At 43.3% G+C, this 19,520-nt stretch overlaps 1 long non-coding RNA gene across 2 annotated transcripts in view; it reads left to right on the plus strand.

The window, feature by feature from the left end:
• The first annotated feature begins 4,666 nt into the window (after positions 1 to 4,666).
• Positions 4,667 to 19,520, plus strand: part of LOC127011821 (uncharacterized) — a 30,537-nt gene continuing 15,683 nt past the window's right edge. The window contains exons 1-3 of one of the 2 annotated variants that reach the window (XR_007765207.1): positions 4,667 to 4,726; positions 13,402 to 13,672; positions 18,534 to 18,737. This is a non-coding gene — a long non-coding RNA (uncharacterized LOC127011821). The remainder of the gene's footprint in view (positions 4,727 to 13,401; positions 13,673 to 18,533; positions 18,738 to 19,520) is intronic. The other variant, XR_007765206.1, reaches the window with a different exon arrangement.

The raw sequence follows: 19,520 nt of genomic DNA on the forward strand, positions 1-19,520 counted from the left end.
CGAAACGGAAGACTTACCTGCCACTATCGTCTCTTTCGCATCGGAAGATTCTGCCACTTTTACTGGCAGAAAATTTGCACCTGCCAATATTTTGTGAAAGTCTTATCTAGGGACGTATCAACTGTGTGGGAAATTTTTGTAGAAAAGGTGAAAATTTGATTTTCTCTTAGAGCAGGAACGGGTCCAGTTAGGGTCCACCCGAAAATGGTTTCTTGACCGAGGAGAGAGCCGTAAATATTCGGACGGGTGCAGCTTAGGAGAATGGATGAATGGAAGCACAACGGGCCCGACCAGAATATTTATCTGAGCGCTCTCGTCAAACTTTGAATCCGCTAGTGGCAATTCGGAAAGGTCCCGTAGAAAATGTCGGCTTTTTAGAATCAGCGGATACTGTCTTACTGGTCATACTGGTTTAAGCCTGATACTTGTGCGCGGATTACCTGGTGTAGCGACATAATTAATTTGAACAACCGCTTAGAAATCCTAAATCTATCAGGGCACTAGCTTTAAAATTCGAACCCAGGTGACAGATGTCAATTATGGCGGTGCCCAGCAAGACGGATCTATAGCTCGTCGCAAAGTAATTATTTTGGAATGTAGATTCCGAAGACACGGTAGCGGGCGCAACTGGCGAATTTGGTCTTGGCCTAAGCGAAGGATTTGAAGGCGATACGGTTACTAAAAAGCGTTGGGTCCAAACAAATTATAGATTTACATTGAATTAAAGCAGACACATTAATCGTCTGCTTTAAAATAAACAAAGAAAACAAATGTTTTATTTGAAATTGCAGATATGTGATGTCTGGACAGGCAAGTGGGTGAGCTATCAGAAAAAATATCTGCTCAGGAAAATGCTGATGTCCAGTGTGAAGTCAGATTGCACGGTGTTCCCTACAAAGAGGGCGAATCACTAAAAACTGTTTAATGTACTCTCTTTCTCTATTGGAATCACACTGGCATCAAAACTTTTGGAGATTTTTAGGGTCAAAACACGAAACACGATGAGAACTATTGCTGACCCAATAATAAAACTGAAATTCGAGCACTTCAGGGACAAAATAACGATGTGGCGGCACGCTGCCGAATACAGGCGTACTCACAAGAGCTGGTTCTGGAGCTGTTGGGTTTAAATTCGAATGTGGAAATTTATTTAAATGAACAATTAAGAAAGGAAAACTATAACATTTTTAAAAAGCAATGATAATTAAATTATAATAATAATTAAAACGCTCATATCAACTGTTTTCTCCCGTCGTGGTATTGTTCACGTTAGAGTGCATGGGAGAGAAGATTTTATGTGTCTAGAGACATAACATCATACATAAGCTTTATCAGCTGCAGTTCGAATTGTCTCCAGAACAGCTGTCCGCGTCTAGTTTTACTAGTTTTATTTATTATTATATCTTTAGAAAGTTAATTGTGTGTGTACTTAACTTTGATGGGAGTAAGCTATTTTTATGTATTAAGTATGGTTAGTTCACTCATCTCCAAACAAAAAACAGGCTTAAAAATAACACACTTAAACGAGCAAAGCTTAGCTTAAAAGATTAAGGAATTCCGTTTTTTATTTATACACTCTAACATTGATGTTATCTGTGTATCCGAAACGTGTTTTGTCTCCGATGTTATGTGTGAAAGTTTTAATCTTTTTCGCTCCTATAGTTGTGGTCTTAACGCTAAAAAAAAATATGTGCTCAACCAGAGACGAGTGCGATTGAATATATATTTCTAAGTATCTTTAACAAAAGAGAAAACACAAAAAACAACAGAAAACTCTGAGCTTATTGATTGAACAACAGAATACTCTCAGCTTATTGTTTATCTTGTACTATGCACACATATAAAATATATATCGACCACCCACTGTACCAAGAGTACCACTTTGTCGCAGGTTTTATACAATTGAGAGTCTCGGTCATCAACCTAAGTGCCCGACGTACGAACCGCTCGCTGCACCTTGGCCCACACGCTGAAAGTGCAAGTGTCAACATAATTGCAACACGAGAGGACCTCATGTATGTGCATATACCTCCGCGCTCCAGACTAAGTAAACTTAGCTTTATATACTTCAGAATACATAGGGCATCTCTCCGCTGCCGCTGTTGGCAGCGCCGCTACGAGACTTAGACCTCTTTAGCTCCTAAGCAAATTGGGGCTTAACATGAACCTCCTTCGAGCTCGGAGCGGCAATAACGGCTGCTCCGAAACAATCAATAAATTTGTACAAAACCAAATATAAAATAAATGATAAATTTAAATAAAGAACGAAAACAAGAAAACGCTATGAACCTATCTTCTTCATTGGCGGAGCGGGATCATTACAATCTACACTCTCTTTGAAGTACTCCGATGTCATTCTTGCAGGCGATTTCAACAGTAATATTTTAATTGAAAAACATTTGTCAAACGATATGGAATAACTTAGTTTGCTTCTTGTAAACTTTAAATATCCTACACATTTGTCCACTACATGCAACACCCTACTTGATGTATTCGATGTTAGTGACTGAAAAAAAATGCAGAATTTTAACCAAATATCGTTGCCTGTCTTTTCCAAACATGATCCAACCCTTTTACGTACAACATTAATATTGACCACAATGACTATAATAAAATGTATAGGGACTTTATCAACATTGACACTGCCTTACTTAGTGCTGATTCAGACTCTTACGACTAGAATACTTAATATTACACTGCTGAGGTTAACACTCAGCTAGAAATTTTACAACGCAAAGTGAAAATCCTCTACGGATCTCTTAAAGCGCAAAATGTGTAAACACGTTGCCAAATCGTGGTTTAATTATAAAAATGAATGCGCTACCAGACAGATAATGAATACAATGATTTTAAATCGAATAGAAAATTCGTTAATAAAGCTATTGCAGAGGCGAAACGAAATTACTATATACATAAATTCCAACATTAAAAAAACAATATAAAATAAAAAAAAAGTGCACAACAGCTGTTATACATATCAAGATATTAGACTAAAAATGGATAAATGCAATATTACTTTATTGACGCATTTAGATTTTTGACACGGTAAACCACGAAATTCTTTTAACTAAGCTAATTCGTCTTTATATTTTTTCAACCTCTGCAATAAGTTTTTGAAAATCCTACTTATCTCAAAGATCACAACTAGTAGCTACACAAGCATCTAAATCATCTATTCCGTCTCTAAAACGTGGTGTACCTGACGGCCGTACATCGTCGATGGCCGTAAGGAATGCGTTCAGCTCCTGCCACGTCGGAATCTCGCATTTGTTGTGCAGGTACTGTTCTCGCAGGGATAGCGTGAGATTAGGAAGTTTAGAGGACCACATGTACACTAAGTGGTAATCCCAATTTTCGGTTTGAATGCCGAAAATTTCTAACGCCGTTAGTCACCCCTGGATGATGCGTTGAAATTCAAGGATAGCTGACCCAGATTCCCGATTTACGGACTGCACATTAAAACATATTTCTAATTGGCTATTTACTAACATCCGCTTGTTTTCGATTGGGAGCCTGGATTGGCAGAACACTGGATATTAAATAATTCTCACTGTATGCTTGGCCTATATTTGCACAAGATACTTTTCTTTATTCTTTATTTGCAATAAAATAAAGTGGCGATTTACGCGGGCAGTCCGATAAATACTTAGAAATTTACTATCATGCAGTACATTCATTCCAGAAAATCCTCTGTCGGCAAACACACCACTTGGGCTTTGACGGAACGCATTTCAATCTCGGTCACCGGCAGATCGGTTCCCTGGGTAGGCCAATGATTGCGGCAACGAACGTTGTCCAATGACACATGTTAGGAAGGATAGATTCGGCAATCTCGGACAAAAGGAGAGCGGCACATAAATCCAGTCTCGGAAGGGAAATCGTTTTGACTAGCGTCACACTCGTCTTGGCCGTGAGTGCACCATCGTCTTATGGAATCGCAGCTCTGTATGCCTTTTGCGAGGCGTCACAGAACTCTACGCGGAACTCTGGACGAATGAAATCCCATGTTGGTATTCTGACCTGGTATAGGACCGAATAGCTCTGGAGGAAGCTGTTTCACCTTTGGCACAGCCAAAGCCAAATCTCTTGCATAAAGATTTTGGAACACACAACAAATGGAGCGCGCCAGCCTGCGAGATCGAACAACTTGACAATTTGGGAAAGGACTTCGCGTTTCGCGGGGGAGATTTCCGTTGCTAGATCTGGTGGGACGAAGAAGAACTCGCCGGACGTCGCTTTCCATCGTATGCCGAGAGTTTTGGCTGTGTTCTCAGTTTCGATCTCGAGAAAGTCTGTTGTCAGAAGATGATCGCTTTGGATTCAAGCTAATATTTCTTTGTGGTTGGTGGTCCATTGTCTCAATGAAAAGCCCGCGGAATCTAGAGCACTTTGTAGCTAGCGAACAATAAGGCGGAGCAGCTTTCGAAAGAACATTGTCTACATACATTTAGTTTCGAATGACGCTGCTCGCTCTTGGATGGCTGATGGCGCTGGAATGGCGAATGCTTCGTATCTAAACATATTCTTCGATACATTTTCTCGATATCGGCACTGTAGACGTATCGGAAATATCGCCACTTCAGAATCTGGATCCGATTGTAAGACTGGGCCAGTATAAAGGATATCATTTAATCTCACCCCATTTTCTAATTTCACACGTAGCTTGGTGGTTTTACTTTCCGGCATAATAATTATGGGTAGAACGGACTTCTCTCATGTGATGGAGGTCGAGATACTCTTAACTCACAGAGTTATATTTGTTCCCTTTTAGTCGTTGCTTGGAAACGGAAGACTTACCTGCCACTATCGTCTCTTTCGCATCGGAAGATTCTGCCACTTTTACTGGCAGAAAATTTGCACCTGCCAATATTTTGTGAAAGTCTTATCTAGGGACGTGTCAACTGTGTGGGAAATTTTTGTAGAAAAGGTGAAAATTTGATTTTCCCTTAGAGCAGGAACGGGTCCAGTTAGGGTCCACCCGAAAATGGTTTCTTGACCGAGGAGAGAGCCGTAAATATTCGGACGGGTGCAGCTTAGGAGAAAGGATGAATGGAAGCACAACGGGCCCGACCAGAATATTTATCTGAGCGCTCTCGTCAAACTTTGAATCCGCTAGTGGCAATTCGGAAAGGTCCCGTAGAAAATGTCGGCTTTTTAGAATCAGCGGATACTGTCTTACTGGTCATACTGGTTTAAGCCTGATACTTGTGCGCGGATTACCTGGTGTAGCGACATAATTAATTTGAGCAACCGCTCAGAAATCCTAATTCTATCAGGGCACTAGCTTTAAAATTCGAACCCAGGTGACAGATGTCAATTATCGCGGTGCCCAGCAAGACGGATCTATAGCTCGTCGCAAAGTAATTATTATGGAATGTAGAGTCCGAAGACACGGTAGCGGGCGCAACTGGCGAATTTGATCTTGGCCTAAGCGAAGGATTTGAAGGCGATGGTACAAACGATACGGTTACTAAAAAGCGTTGGGTCCAAACAAATTATAGATTTACATTGAATTAAAGCAGACGATTAATGTGTCTGACAGACACATTAATCGTCTGCTTTAAAATAAACAAAGAAAACAAATGTTTTATTTGAAATTGCAGATATGTGAAGTCTGGACAGGCAAGTGGGTGAGTTATCAGAAAAAATATCTGCTCAGGAAAATGCTGATGTCCAGTGTGAACTCAGATTGCACGGTGTGCCCTACAAAGAGGGCGAATCACTAAAAACTGTTTAATGTACTCTCTTTCTCTATTGGAATCACACTGGCATCAAAACATTTGGAGATTTTTAGGGTCAAAACACGAAACACGATGAGAAGAATAATAAAACTGAAATTCGAGCACTTCAGGGACAAAATAACGATGTGGCGGCACGCTGCCGAATACAGGCGTACTCACAAGAGCTGGTTCTGGAGCTGTTGGGTTTAAATTCGAATGTGGAAATTTATTTAAATGAACAATTAAGAAAGGAAAACTATAACATTTTTAAAAAGCAATGATAATTAAAAATTAAAACGCTCATATCAGCTGTTTTCTCCCGTCGTGGTATTGTTCACGTTGGAGTGCATGGAAAAGAAGATTTTATGTGTCTAGAGACATAACATCATACATAAACTTAATCAGCTGCAGTTCGAATTGTCTCCAGAACAGCTGTCCGCGTCTAGTTTTACTAGTTTTATTTATTATTATATCTTTAGAAAGTTAATTGTGTGTGTACTTAACTTTGATGGGAGTAAGCTATTTTTATGTATTAAGTATGGTTAGTTCACTCATCTCCAAACGAAAATCAGGCTTAAAAATAACACACTTAAACGAGCAAAGCTTAGCTTAAAAGATTAAGGAATTCCGTTTTTTATTTATACACTTGTGAGGAGTTGAATAACTCCCCATAAATCCCAGCAGCAGATGGCCGGCCGCTCACCAGGTACGCGGCGAATTCGCGTAGTGGCGGCGCGGCGAAGAGAGAGGACGGAGAACGAGAGAGTTTGGAGATCGAGGACGGAGAACGAGAGAGATTGGAGATCGAGGACGGAGAACGAGAGAGTTTGGAGATCGAGGACGGAGAACGAGAGAGTTTGGAGATCGAGGACGGAGAACAGAAGTTTGGAGAGGAAGAGAGTTTGGAGAGAAAGAGAGTTTGAGAGAAAGAGAGTTTGGAGAAAAGGGAATTTGGAGAGCGAGAGAGACCAAGAGAGTTTGGAGACCAACAATGGAGACGGAGAGAGCGGAGACTTGGCGGGCGGAGCGAGAGTGCCGTGTGCAAAAAGGAGTAACGGGACGCCGCCGGACTTTGGACTTTGGAAAGAGGGTGCCACATCTCAGCAGCGGTGCGGCACACAACCATGTCGCATGCGTCCCCGGGATCAGCGGGACGGCAGCATCAGGCTGGACGGCGGCGGGAAGCAGTGCGTCAAGGACAAGAGGCTCAAACAGGGACCATGGACTTTGGACCCGATGTGGAGAGTTTTGGCGTGCCGTGTGCAAAAGGGAAATAACGGTTCCCAGAGGCCCTATATAAGCCCGCAGGGCGCTGGCAGCGAGATCAGTCAGTCAAGAGCAGTCATCAGTCAGTCAAGAGCAGTCATCGAGAGGAGTCAGTCAAGAGCAGTCATCGAGATCAGTCAGGCAAGATCAATCGATCGGGATCGGTCGTTGAGATCAGTCGGTCAAGAGCAGTCATTGAGAACAAGGAGTCGTCGGAAGCAGCGCCGTGGGAGCCTACGAGGAGCAAGATCGTCACGTCGAGACGTTCGGGATTGGGATTACTAGGAATCTCCGAACTGAGACACAGGTGGCTGAGGTCTAAGGAGGCGCCACACGGCCAAGTTCTGTTCTGTCCTGCCGACGAAGTCCTGGCGGTACGCCTGGAGGGTCTACTAGACTGAGATTTGAAATCGAGAGTAGCAAGCCAGAAGGGAGAGAAGTCCCGGAGCGGCGTAACAGAACCCTTAGAGTAGCGAGCCAGAAGGGAGAGAAGTCCCGGAGCGGCGCAACGGAACCCCTAGAGTAGCGGGCCAGAAGGGAGAGAAGTCCCGGATCGGCGTATACCCTCGAACACAGCACAGAAGTCAAGACCTACAGCCACCTGTCAGGAGTAGTTCGCAGGACATCGCCACCAGCAAGCAGGACACCACACCGCAACGGCCACGCAAGGAGGATCGAGCCCGCAGAAACGGCACGGACAGTACGCGGAAGGGTGAGGCTAGGGTGGAACGTTCGTTTACACGAGGTACGGGAGCGAAGTGAAAAGCGAGGCAGCTTCCTGGCGTTCTGCCTTGACTGTCCGCACGATCTGAGCGGAAGCCCGTGGGACCATCCGGGACAGAGCAAGGGACAGGTGGTCGGGTATCGAGAGGAGTGATCCTGGAGAGCTCGTCAGTCTGTTCACCCTAGTCTGAGAACGGTGACGCTTCCCTAAGCCCGCACGTCTGACCCCATAGCGAGTCTGAACCGTGGCCGAGCAGTCACCGAGCCAGCGACGTCAGGAGCAATCAGCGGTCGAGGATCTTCGAAGAGCGACAAGACAACCAGCCACGTCAGGAGCAATCAGCGGTCAAGGATCTTCGAGGAGCGACGAGACGACCCACACCGTCGGAGACAGCGAGACGAGCAAGTTATAAAGCCGACTCCAGTTATTCCCGCAATAAACCCACTCCGAACCCGAGAATTCTGTGCTTTTACACTGAACTACTGGGCGGTCACGTTTATATAAATTTGGTGGGACGAACACACACAATCTACTGAGCTAGCCGCACGAATACCGTAGCGAGCAGAAACCAAACAAATCAGTTCGTTACATCTGGCGCCCAAAACGTGATTGTCCCAGCGGTGAAAGCAACATAAACAGAATGGGAAAGAATGGGATCTACCGCCTTAAAAAAAGAGAGGACTATCCATGTGAGCGAGCTGAAACAACAACAAACACAGAACACATACGAGCAGCTACAAACAGATACGGTAGACAAAAGGCAAGGATAGCTCCAAGGATACCCGAAAGACACGAGAAAAAGGGTCCAAGGAGAGCTCCAAGGATACCCAAAGGACACGAGGAAAGGGGTCCAAGGATATCTCCAAGGATACCCGAAGGACACGAGGAAAGGGGTCCAAGGATATCTCCAAGGATACCCGAAGGACACAAGGAAAGGGGTCCAAGGATAGCTCTAAGGATACCCGGAGGACACAAGGAAAGGGGTCCAAGGATAGCTCCAAGGATACCCAAAGGACGCGAGGAAAGGGATCCAAGGATAGCTCCAAGGATACCCAAAGGACGCGAGGAAAGGGGTCCAAGGATAGCTCCAAGGACGCGAGGAGAAGGTCTACAAGGATCTGATTAGGACTGGCAGCAGCAGTCTGCCGAAGGAAGGGGGAAGTCGGCACCGCTGAGAGAGCTGTACCGAAAGAGGCCAAGCATCACGGAGAAGGACATCATGCCCAGACGAGGAGACGGGATCGCGGGCCGGAGCGGGGTCCAAACCAGGAAGCACAGCTGCTGGAGTCTGAAAGGGCACTCGTGGTCAACAAAGGCAACCTGCCAAAAGAAAGGAAGCTGATGAGCACATACAAGGAGTCGGGTGTGTGATCAGAATACTTACGCAGTGGCAAGGACAAATGGAAACGCCGGGCTGAGGGGTAAAAAAAAACTAAACTTCTGCCGACCGGTGCACGGGCATAAACAATTTGCAAAATCACCATTCAACAGGGAAGGGGGCGCCCCGATAGGCGGTCGATTGGCACTGGACGATAGTGCGATCGATGGGCACAAGAAAATGGAAATATCGGTGATGATGAACATCGCGGCTCGCAAGTGGCAACGCCGCACCTGCGATATCAATATCGTGAGCAGGCCCTCTGGGTATCGATAGCTGATTAATATCGGTGCCCAGTGGGAACAGATGGAGGATCGGCGCGGGAGATTCGAAATTGCTATACGGAGGACGACCGGCGCTGTGGAAAGGAAATAAGATGGAAAACGTCGAGGGAACGTCGAGGGAGTAACGAGGGAGCACCGAGGGAACCGGAACGAGATGCGCCCTGACTCAATGGCTAGGATATACAAGGGAACGCCGGAGAGTGGGAGCGCTGAGTTTCTTAATCTTTCCCGAAGTAAGGGGGGAATGTGAGGAGTTGAATAACTCCCCACAAATCCCGGCAGCAGATGGCCGGCCGCTCACCAGGTACGCGGCGAATTCGCGTAGTGGCGGCGCGGCGGAGATCGAAGACGGAGAACGAGAGAGTTTGGAGATCGAGGACGGAGAACGAGAGAGTTTGGAGATCGAGGACGGAGAACGAGAGAGTTTGGAGATCGAGGACGGAAAACGTGAGAGTTTGGAGAACGTGAGAGTTTGGAGAGGAAGAGAGTTTGGAGAGAAAGAGAGTTTGAGAGAAAGAGAGTTTGGAGACAAGGGAATTTGGAGAGCGAGAGAGTTTGGAGAACACGAGGGTTCGGAGACCAAGAGAGTTTGGAGACCAACAATGGAGACGGAGAGAGCGGAGACTTGGCGGGCGGAGCGAGAGTGCCGTGTGCAAAAAGGAGTAACGGGACGCCGCCGGACTTTGGACTTTGGCCGAGCAGTCACCGAGCCAGCGACGTCAGGAGCAATCAGCGGTCGAGGATCTTCGAGGAGCGACAAGACAACCAGCCACGTCAGGAGCAATCAGCGGTCAAGGATCTTCGAGGAGCGACGAGACGACCCACACCGTCGGAGACAGCGAGACGAGCAAGTTATAAAGCCGACTCCAGTTATTCCCGCAATAAACCCACTCCGAACCCGAGAATTCTGTGCTTTTTCACTGAACTACTGGGAGGTCACGTTTATATAAATTTGGTGGGACGAACACACACAATCTACTGAGCTAGCCGCACGAATACCGTAGCGAGCAGAAACCAAACAAATCAGTTCGTTACACACTCTAACATTGATGTTATCTGTGTATCCGAAACGTGTTTTGTCTCCGATGTTATGTGTAAAAGTTTAAATCTTTTTCGCTCCGATAGTTGTGGTCTTAACGCTAAAAAAAATATGTGTTCCACCAGAGACGAGTGCGATTGAATATATATTTCTAAGTATCTTTAACAAAAGAGAAAACACAAAAAACAAAAGAAAACTCTGAGCTTATTAATTGAACAACAGAATACTCTCAGCTTATTGTTTATCTTGTACTATGCACACATATAAAATATATATCGACCACCCACTGTACCAAGAGTACCACTTTGTCGCAGGTTTTGTACAATTGAGAGTCTCGGTCATCAACCTAAGTGCCCGACGTACGAACCTCTCGCTGCACCTTGGCCCACACGCTGAAAGTGCAAGTGTCAACATAATTGCAACACGAGAGGACCTCATGTATGTGCATATACCTCCGCGCTCCAGACTAAGTAAGCTTAGCTTTATATACTTCAGAATACATAGGGCATCTCTCCGCTGCCGCTGTTGGCAGCGCCGCTACGAGACTTAGACCTCTTTAGCTCCTAAGCAAATTGGGGCTTAACATGAACCTCCTTCGAGCTCGGAGCGGCAATAACGGCTGCTCCGAAACAATCAATAAATTTGTACAAAACCAAATATAAAATAAATGATAAATTTAAATAAAGAACGAAAACAAGAAAACGCTATGAACCTATCTTCTTCATTGGCGGAGCGGGATCATTACAATCTACACTCTCTTTAAAGTACTCCGATGTCATTCTTGCAGGCGATTTCAACAGTAATATTTTAATTGTCATTTGTCAAACGATATGGAATAACTTAGTTTGCTTCTTGTAAACTTTAAATATCCTACACATTTGTCCACTACATGCAACACCCTACTTGATGTATTTGATGTTAGTGACTGAAAAAAAATTCAGAATTTTAACCAAATATCGTTCCCTGTCTTTTCCAAACATGATCCAACCCTTTTACGTACAACATTAATATTGACCACAATGACTATAATAAAATGTATAGGGACTTTATCAACATTGACACTGCCTTACTTAGTGCTGATTCAGACTCTTACGACTAAAATTCTTAATATTACACTGCTGAGGTTAACACTCAGCTAGAAATTTTACAACGCAAAGTGAAAATCCTCTACGGATCTCTTAAAGCGCAAAATGTGTAAACACGTTGCCAAATCGTGGTTTAATTATAAAAATGAATGCGCTACCAGACAGATAATGAATACAATGATTTTAAATCGAATAGAAAATTGGTTAATAAAACTATTGCAGAGGCGAAACGAAATTATTATATACATAAATTCCAACATTAAAAAAACAATATAAAATAAAAAAAGTGCACAACAGCTGTTATACATATCAAGATATTAGACTAAAAATGGATAAATGCAATATTACTTAATTGACGCTTTTAGATTTTTGACACGGTAAGCCACGAAATTCTTTTAACTAAGCTAATTCGTCTTTATATTTTTTCAACCTCTGCAATAAGTTTTTGGAAATCCTACTTATCACAAAGATCACAACTAGTAGCTACACAAGCATCTAAATCATCTATTCCGTCTCTAAAACGTGGTGTACCTGACGGCCGTACATCGTCGATGGCCGTAAGGAATGCGTTCAGCTCCTGCCACGTCGGAATCTCGGATTTGTTGTGCAGGTACTGTTCTCGCAGGGATAGCGTGAGATTAGGAAGTATGGAGGACCACATGTACACTAAGTGGTAATCCCAATTTTCGGTTTGAATGCCGAAAATTTCTAACGCCGTTAGTCACCCCTGGATGGTGCGTTGAAATTCAAGGATAGCTGACCCAGATTCCCGATTAACGGACTGCACATTAAAACATATTTCTAATTGGCTATTTACTAACAACCGCTTGTTTTCGATTGGGAGCCTGGATTGGCAGAACACTGGATATTAAATAATCCTCACTGTATGCTTGGCCTATATTTGCACTAGATACTTTTCTTTATTCTTTATTTGCAATGAAAAAAAAGTGGCGATTTACGCGGGCAGTCCGATAAATACTTAGTCTCACCGCCCGATGGGGTTGATGGAGAAATTTACTATCATGCAGTACATTCATTCCAGAAAATCCTCTGTCGGCAAACACACCACTTGGGCTTTGACGGAACGCATTTCAATCTCGGTCACCGGCAGATCGGTTCCCTGGGTAGGCCAATGATTGCGGCAACGAACGTTGTCCAATGACACATGTTAGGAAGGATAGATTCGGCAATCTCGGACAAAAGAAGAGCGGCACATAAATCCAGTCTCGGAAGGGAAATCGTTTTGACTGGCGTCACACTCATCTTGGCCGTGAGTGCACCATCGTCTTATGGAATCGCAGCTCTGTATGCCTTTTGAGAGGCGTCACAGAACTATACGCGGAACTCTGGACGAATGAAATCCCATGTTGGTATTCTGACCTGGTATAGGACCGAATAGCTCTGGAGGAAGCTGTTTCACCTTTGGCACAGCCAAAGCCAAATCTCTTGCATAAAGATTGTGGAACACATAACAAATGGAGCGAGCCAGCCTGCGAGATCGAACAACTTGACAATTTGGGAAAGGACTTCGCGTTTCGCGGGGGAGATTTCCGTTGCTAGATCTGGTGGGACGAAAAAGAAATCGCCGGACGTCGCTTTCCATCGTATGCCGAGAGTATTGGCTGTGTTCTCAGTTTCGATCTCGACAAAGTCTGTTGTCAGAAGATGATCGCTTTGGATTCAAGCTAATATTTCTTTGTGGTTGGTGGTCCATTTTCTCAATGAAAAGCCGGCGGAATCTAGAGCACTTTGTAGCTAGCGAACAATAAGGCGGAGCAGCTTTCGAAAGAACACTGTCTACATACATTTAGTTTCAAATGACGCTGCTCGCTCTTGGATGGCTGATGGCGCTGGAATGGCGAATGCTTCGTTATGGGTAGAACGGACTTCTCTCATGTGATGGAGGTCGAGATACTCTTAAATCACAGAGTTATATTTGTTCCCTTTTAGTCGTTGCTTGGTTCTTAGGAACTGCGACAGCGCGGAGGATCTGGAGTGACTGAGGGCGGATTTAACGTTTTCCGGATACCGAAACGGAAGACTTACCTGCCACTATCGTCTCTTTCGCATCGGAAGATTCTGCCACTTTTACTGGCAGAAAATTTGCACCTGCCAATATTTTGTGAAAGTCTTATCTAGGGACGTGTCAACTGTGTGGGAAATTTTTGTAGAAAAGGTGAAAATTTGATTTTCCCTTAGAGCAGGAACGGGTCCAGTTAGGTCCACCCGAAAATGGTTTCTTGACCGAGGAGAGAGCCGTAAATATTCGGACGGGTGCAGCTTAGGAGAATGGATGAATGGAAGCACAACGGGCCCGACCAGAATATTTATCTGAGCGCTCTCGTCAAACTTTGAATCCGCTAGTGGCAATTCGGAAAGGTCCCGTAGAAAATGTTGGCTTTTTAGAATCAGCGGATACTGTCTTACTGGTCATACTGGTTTAAGCCTGATACTTGTGCGCGGATTACCTGGTGTAGCGACATAATTAATTTGAACAACCGCTCAGAAATCCTAAATCTATCAGGGCACTAGCTTTAAAATTCGAACCCAGGTGACAGATGTCAATTATGGCGGTGTCCAGCAAGACGGATCTATAGCCCGTCGCGAAGTAATTATTTTGGAATGTAGAGTCCGAAGCACGGTAGCGGGCGCAACTGGCAAATTTGGTCTTGGCCTAAGCGAAGGATTTGAAGGCGATGGTACAAACGATACGGTTACTAAAAAGCGTTGGGTCCAAACAAATTATAGATTAACATTGAATTAAAGCAGACACATTAATCGTCTGCTTTAAAATAAACAAAGAAAACAAATGTTTTATTTGAAATTTCAGATATGTGAAGTCTGGACAGGCAAGTGGGTGAGCTATCAGAAAAAATATCTGCTCAGGAAAATGCTGATGTCCAGTGTGAAGTCAGATTGCACGATGTGCCCTACAAAGAGGGCGAATCACTAAAAACTGTTTAATGTACTCTCTTTCTCTATTGGAATCACACTGGCATCAAAACTTTTGGAGATTTTTAGGGTCAAAACACGAAACACGATGAGAACTATTGCTGACCCAATAATAAAACTGAAATTCGAGCACTTCAGGGACAAAATACCGATGTGGCGGCACGCTGCCGAATACAGGCGTACTCACAAGAGCTGGTTCTGGAGCTGTTGGGTTTAAATTCGAATGTGGAAATTTATTTAAATGAACAATTAAGAAAGGAAAACTATAACATTTTTAAAAAGCAATGATAATTAAAAATTAAAACGCTCATATCAGCTGTTTTCTCCCGTCGTGGTATTGTTCACGTTAGAGTGCATGGGAGAGAAGATTTTATGTGTCTAGAGACATAACATCATACATAAACTTAATCAGCTGCAGTTCGAATTGTCTCCAGAACAGCTGTCCGCGTCTAGTTTTACTAGTTTTATTCATTATTATATCTTTAGAAAGTTAATTGTGTGTGTACATAACTTTGATGGGAGTAAGCTATTTTTATGTATTAAGTATGGTTAGTTCACTCATCTCCAAACAAAAAACAGGCTTAAAAATAATACACTTGAACGAAAAAGATTAAAGAATTCCGTTTTTTATTTATACACTCTAACATTGATGTTATCTGTGTATCCGAAACGTGTTTTGTCTCCGATGTTATGTGTGAAAGTTTTAATCTTTTTCGCTCCGATAGTTGTGGTCTTAACGCTAAAAAATATATGTGTTTAACCAGAGACGAGTGCGATTGAATATATATTTCTAAGTATCTTTAACAAAAGAGAAAACACATAAATTTTAATTGGCTGTATCAACAGACCACAAAAAACAACAGAAAACTCTGAACTTATTGATTGAACAACAGAATACTTTCAGCTTATTGTTTATCTTGTACTATGCACACATATAAAATATATATATCGACCACCCACTGTACCAAGAGTACCACTTTGTCGCAGGTTTTATACAATTGAGAGTCTCGGTCATCAACCTAAGTGCCCGACGTACGAACCGCTCGCTGCACCTTGGCCCACACGCTGAAAGTGCAAGTGTCAACATAATTGCAACACGAGCGGACCTCATATATGTGCATATACCTCCGCGCTCCAGACTAAGTAAGCTTAGCTTTATATACTTCAGAATACATAGGGCATCTCTCCGCTGCCGCTGTTGGCAGCGCCGCTACGAGACTTAGACCTCTTTAGTTCCTAAGCAAATTGGGGCTTAACATGAACCTCCTTCGAGCTCGGAGCGGCAATAACGGCTGCTCCGAAACAATCAATAAATTTGTACAAAACCAAATATAAAATAAATGATAAATTTAAATAAAGAACGAAAACAAGAAAACGCTATGAACCTATCTTCTTCATTGGCGGAGCGGGATCATTACAATCTACACTCTCTTTGAAGTACTCCGATGTCATTCTTGCAGGCGATTTCAACAGTAATATTTTAATTGAAAAGCATTTGTCAAACGATATGGAATAACTTAGTTTGCTTCTTGTAAACTTTAAATATCCTACATATTTGTCCACTACATGCAACACCCTACTTGATGTATTCGATGTTAGTGACTGAAAAAAAATGCAGAATTTTAACCAAATATCGTTGCCTGTCTTTTCCAAACATGATCCAACCCTTTTACGTACAACATTAATATTGACCACAATGACTATAATAAAATGTATAGGGACTTTATCAACATTGACACTGCCTTACTTAGTGCTGATTCAGACTCTTACGACTAGAATACTTAATATTACACTGCTGAGGTTAACACTCAGCTAGAAATTTTACAACGCAAAGTGAAAATCCTCTACGGATCTCTTAAAGCGCAAAATGTGTAAGCACGTTAAATTATAAAAATGAAAGCCCTACCAGACAGATAATGAATACAATGATTTTAAATCGAATAGAAAATTGGTTAATTGGTTGCAGAGGCGAAACGAAATTACTATATACATAAATTCCAACATTAAAAAAACAATATAAAATAAAAAAAAAGTGCACAACAGCTGTTATAGATATCAAGATATTAGACTAAAAATGGATAAAAGCAATATTACTTAATTGACGCTTTTAGATTTTTGACACGGTAAACCACGAAATTCTTTTAACTAAGCTAATTCGTCTTTATATTTTTTCAACCTCTGCAATAAGTTTTTGGAAATCCTACTTATCTCAAAGATCACAACTAGTAGCTACACAAGCATCTAAATCATCTATTCCGTCTCTAAAACGTGGTGTACCTGACGGCCGTACATCGTCGATGGCCGTAAGGAATGCGTTCAGCTCCTGCCACGTCGGAATCTCGGATTTGTTGTGCAGGTACTGTTCTCACAAGGATAGCGTGAGAAGTTTGGAGGACCATATGTACACTAAGTGGTAATCCCAATTTTCGGTTTGAATGCCGGAAATTTCTAACGCCGTTAGTCACCCCTGGATGGTGCGTTGAAATTCAAGGATAGCTGACCCAGATTCCCGATTAACGGACTGCACATTAAAACATATTTCTAATTGGCTATTTACTAACAACCGCTTGTTTTCGATTGGGAGCCTGGATTGGCAGAACACTGGATATTAAATAATTCTCACTGTATGCTTGGCCTATATTTGCACAAGATACTTTTCTTTATTCTTTATTTGCAATGAAAAAAAAGTGGCGATTTACGCGGGCAGTCCGATAAATACTTAGTCTCACCGCCCGATGGGGTCGATGGAGAAATTTACTATCATGCAGTACATTTATTCCAGAAAATCCTCTGTCGGCAAACACACCACTTGGGCTTTGACGGAACGCATTTCAATCTCGGTCACCGGCAGATCGGTTCCCTGGGTAGGCCAATGATTGCGGCAACGAACGTTGTCCAATGACACATGTTAGGAAGGATAGATTCGGCAATCTCGGACAAAAGGAGAGCGGCACATAAATCCAGTCTCGGAAGGGAAATCGTTTTGACTAGCGTCACACTCGTCTTGGCCGTGAGTGCACCATCGTCTTATGGAATCGCAGCTCTGTATGCCTTTTGCGAGGCGTCACAGAACTCTACGCGGAACTCTGGACGAATGAAATCCCATGTTGGTATTCTGACCTGGTATAGGACCGAATAGCTCTGGAGGAAGCTGTTTCACCTTTGGCACAGCCAAAGCCAAATCTCTTGCATAAAGATTTTGGAACACACAACAAATGGAGCGAGCCAGCCTGCGAGATCGAACAACTTGACAATTTGGGAAAGGACTTCGCGTTTCGCGGGGGAGATTTCCGTTGCTAGATCTGGTGGAACGAAGAAGAACTCGCCGGACGTCGCTTTCCATCGTATGCCGAGAGTTTTGGCTGTGTTCTCAGTTTCGATCTCGACAAAGTCTGTTGTCAGAAGATGATCGCTTTGGATTCAAGCTAATATTTCTTTGTGGTTGGTGGTCCATTGTCTCAATGAAAGGCCCGCGGAATCTAGAGCACTTTGTAGCTAGCGAACAATAAGGCGGAGCAGCTTTCGAAAGAACATTGTCTACATACATTTAGTTTCGAATGACGCTGCTCGCTCTTGGATGGCTGATGGCGCTGGAATGGCGAATGCTTCGTATCTAAACATATTTTTCGATATATTTTCTCGATATCGGCACTGTAGACGTATCGGAAATATCGCCACTTCAGAATCTGGATCCGATTGTAAGACTGGGCCAGTATAAAGGATATCATTTAATCTTACCCCATTCTCTAATTTCACACGTAGCTTGGTGGTTTTACTTTCCGGCATAATAGTTATGGGTAGAACGGACTTCTCTCATGTGATGGAGGTCGAGATACTCTTAAATCACAGAGTTATATTTGTTCCCTTTTAGTCGTTGGTTGGTTCTTAGGAACTGCGACAGCGCGGAGGATCTGGAGTGACTGAGGGCGGATTTAACGTTTTCCGGATACCGAAACGGAAGACTTACCTGCCACTATCGTCTCTTTCGCATCGGAAGATTCTGCCACTTTTACTGGCAGAAAATTTGCACCTGCCAGTATTTTGTGAAAGTCTTATCTAGGGACGTGTCAACTGTGTGGGAAAAGGTGAAAATTTGATTTTCCCTTAGAGCAGGAACGGGTCCAGTTAGGGTCCACCCGAAAATGGTTTCTTGACCGAGGAGAGAGCCGTAAATATTCGGACGGGTGCAGCTTAGGAGAATGGATGAATGGAAGCACAACGGGCCCGACCAGAATATTTATCTGAGCGCTCTCGTCAAACTTTGAATCCGCTAGTGGCAATTCGGAAAGGTCCCGTAGAAAATGTTGGCTTTTTAGAATCAGCGGATACTGTCTTACTGGTCATACTGGTTTAAGCCTGATACTTGTGCGCGGATTACCTGGTGTAGCGACATAATTAATTTGAACAACCGCTCAGAAATCCTAAATCTATCAGGGCACTAGCTTTAAAATTCGAACCCAGGTGACAGATGTCAATTATGGCGGTGTCCAGCAAGACGGATCTATAGCCCGTCGCGAAGTAATTATTTTGGAATGTAGAGTCCGAAGCACGGTAGCGGGCGCAACTGGCGAATTTGGTCTTGGCCTAAGCGAAGGATTTGAAGGCGATGGTACAAACGATACGGTTACTAAAAAGCGTTGGGTCCAAACAAATTATAGATTAACATTGAATTAAAGCAGACACATTAATCGTCTGCTTTAAAATAAACAAAGAAAACAAATGTTTTATTTGAAATTTCAGATATGTGAAGTCTGGACAGGCAAGTGGGTGAGCTATAAGAAAAAATATCTGCTCAGGAAAATGCTGATGTCCAGTGTGAAGTCAGATTGCACGATGTGCCCTACAAAGAGGGCGAATCACTAAAAACTGTTTAATGTACTCTCTTTCTCTATTGGAATCACACTGGCATCAAAACTTTTGGAGATTTTTAGGGTCAAAACACGAAACACGATGAGAACTATTGCTGACCCAATAATAAAACTGAAATTCGAGCACTTCAGGGACAAAATAACGATGTGGCGGCACGCTGCCGAATACAGGCGTACTCACAAGAGCTGGTTCTGGAGCTGTTG

This window comes from Drosophila biarmipes, unplaced genomic scaffold (genome assembly GCF_025231255.1).
Source record: "Drosophila biarmipes strain raj3 unplaced genomic scaffold, RU_DBia_V1.1 ptg000012l, whole genome shotgun sequence".
In the NCBI taxonomy this organism is placed as follows: domain Eukaryota; kingdom Metazoa; phylum Arthropoda; class Insecta; order Diptera; family Drosophilidae; genus Drosophila; species Drosophila biarmipes.